Raw genomic sequence first — 2889 nt, forward strand, 5'->3', positions numbered from 1 at the left:
AGCTACTGCCCGTGGAAAGCTGGAGGAGATTATTATCAATCCGAGTGCCAGCTATCTGCACATTAACGCTGAAGGTATTGGCGTCTTTTGAGTTTGATCGGTCGTATAAGAGATTTGACAGCGTTGATGTCATACAAATCAGAGCATTCGGACATCATTTCAGCATGAGTATCACTGAGTTTTCAGTTTGTATGGGCTTGTATGACAAGACATATACAGATATAGAGGAGTATGGACACTTGCCGACAGATTACCCTAGCACTGACCGCGCAGTAAGCATACCGAGCTTTATGTGGATAGGGGCAGTATGAGCCAGAAGTGTCCAAGGCCACATGGCTGTCCCGGCCTAGTTACAAATACTTACACTTGGTCCTTAGCAGATCCGTGAATGGCCAAGGCGACAACACAGGTGTTTTGAGCTGGTGGGAACTACTTTATTTATATTCCATGGTCGAGAGCGAGCCGATTCACCTAGGGCACATAGTGATAGATTTCCTGAGGCACCAGGGCCAGTATATGAGATTGGGAGTATTATTCGCAGGTCCTTACATCACTAGAATCATCCTGGGGATGGGCCTATTAGACGCTATCAGAGGTACCGAAAGGATGATCGTTCCCTCTTGGCCTGGACATGATGATGATGATGATGGGGTTAGTGCGCAAATATGGGCCTCGAGCATATATTCTGACTATGCCTACCCTAGAGACCACCGGGTGTGGAGGAGATGCAGTAGAGGGTTTATACCAGGCCCCGAGCCTCAGCCTGCACCACTGGAGACTGAGGCGCCACCTGTAGCACAGGAGCTGCTCCCAGTGCACATGTTTTCTCCTTCCCGAGCCTATGATCATTTTGAGAGGCTCGAGAATGCTATGGGTATGCTTCGGGCTAAGATTGCCGAGGTCCGGGCTACACAGGTTACGCAGTACAAAGAGGTGATGGAGCATCTCAACACCATGCAGCAGTTATTAGAGCGAGACGTGTCCTCACCCTTCATCATGAGATCGAGGACCCCTTAGGCTCTGCCAGCATCACCATCGCTATCTCCACCAGCACCGTTCGATTTAGCACCAGCACCGGCAGCAGAGCCGACACCAGATGACACCAACGCTTGATGCGTCTTTCCTTTTATTTCTTTTATGTTTTTCGTATTTTATTTTAGTATTTCTATTTTGGACTTGTACACTCATAAAGTATTCTCCTTATGAGTTTATCTTTTATTTTGTCTCGAGTTGTATTTCATTGCTTTAGTTTTATATACTCGAGTTGGTTTTGTTTATTGAGCTTCATTGAATCCCCTTGTGTATGGGTACAGATGGTCTTGTCAGTATGGGTATTGAGAACCAGTCATGGACATGGCCAAGGTGTTTTACACTTGGCCGTGTGTGCTTCGAAACCCATTGGAACTTCACTCCCAAGGATTTAGCTCCATCAAATGCAACACTAGGAGTCAGGGGAGTATTGTTTCGATTGTCACTTCCACATATATTCTTGATTGTTATACTTGTTAATGAGCTTGAATGTGTATATTGAGGGCAATGTATATCTTAAGTGTTGGGGGGAGTTCGCTTTACACATGTCATTTATACTTATACTTTTATTGTGCATGCTCATGTAGCCAATGGTCGTTCACCTTAGTTGCAATAATGGTATTCTTGAGTTTAGGAGAATTTTTAACAATGTTTTCAGGCTCTAGTTTTTACTTAAATTTCTAGGAATTTTTTCCCGATTGACACTTGTTGCACATCTCACTCATTAAACTCTTTTGGAAACTCAAGTTTGATGTTTAAGGGACTAATTAGATTTTGTCTCTTGTTTTGTTATTGAAAAAAAAAGAGAAAAAAATTTATACTTGTTTGTGTGCATCGAGGGTGGAAAGAGCTACCGCCTATGAAGTATGAAGCTACTCGCATAAGTCGGATACTAGTTATGCCCTAATGAGAGAAAGAGCTATCTCATGGGATGAGTGAAAGCTACTACCCTGGTAGAAAGAGCTACTACCTCGAAAGTGTGAAAGCCACCTTAGCGGCCGCTTTGGAAATGGCTACCTTAGAGGATGTGTGAAGCTACTACCATTCCTTTATTTTGTTATGTTTTGTACATAAATAAGTCCCTTATTACTTAGAACTTTGAGGAGTATATTTTGGGTTGAATTGAGTGAGTTTACACACACTTACACGATTTCGGGTTTATTGTCCTTTTTTATTCAAGTTTTTAGCTAGAGCATTGATTTTTCATATTTAGTGTTGAAATTTTCCCTTACTTATAGAATGCTCTTCTTGCATGCTTTGGTGAACCTAAGGCCCCCACTTTCAATATTTTCTTCTTCTATGCTTCAATATTTTATTTTTGCTTGAGGACAAGAAAAAGCTTAAGTGTGGGGGAGTTTGATAAGTGCTTGTGTATTAATAACATGAAGTATTCTTTTCTTACGTTGAGTATTACTTTTATCAGGTTTAGCGCTAATACATGTGTATTTGTGTTACTTTCATGCATGTAGGGTTGTGGAGCCAAATATGTAAGAAAGAAGCCAATGTAGATCGTGAATACACGATTTGATGAAATCTTGGAAGGAACAAATGTGAAGACACAAGTTGGGCTCAAAGATACGAGAATGTGTACCAACCTCCATGTATTCAAGCAATTACAATGAGTTGAAGGGGCACAAAGGCAGTCACATTTGCATATGCCGACTTATGCAATGATATCAAGCTCTTCACTAATGAGGCTTTTTATTTAAAGCGATGCGATCTACGACATCAACGTGTGCCCGTTTATGTTGCCTCGATGCAAAGTGTGAATCGGGAGTGTTTTTGGCCTGGTACTGTAGCAGATAACGTAATAAATCACTATAGCAATTACTATAGCAGTTACTATTTACAGCCCGCAGA

Source organism: Dioscorea cayenensis, chromosome 3 (assembly GCF_009730915.1).
Source record: "Dioscorea cayenensis subsp. rotundata cultivar TDr96_F1 chromosome 3, TDr96_F1_v2_PseudoChromosome.rev07_lg8_w22 25.fasta, whole genome shotgun sequence".
Classification (NCBI taxonomy): Eukaryota; Viridiplantae; Streptophyta; class Magnoliopsida; order Dioscoreales; family Dioscoreaceae; genus Dioscorea; species Dioscorea cayenensis.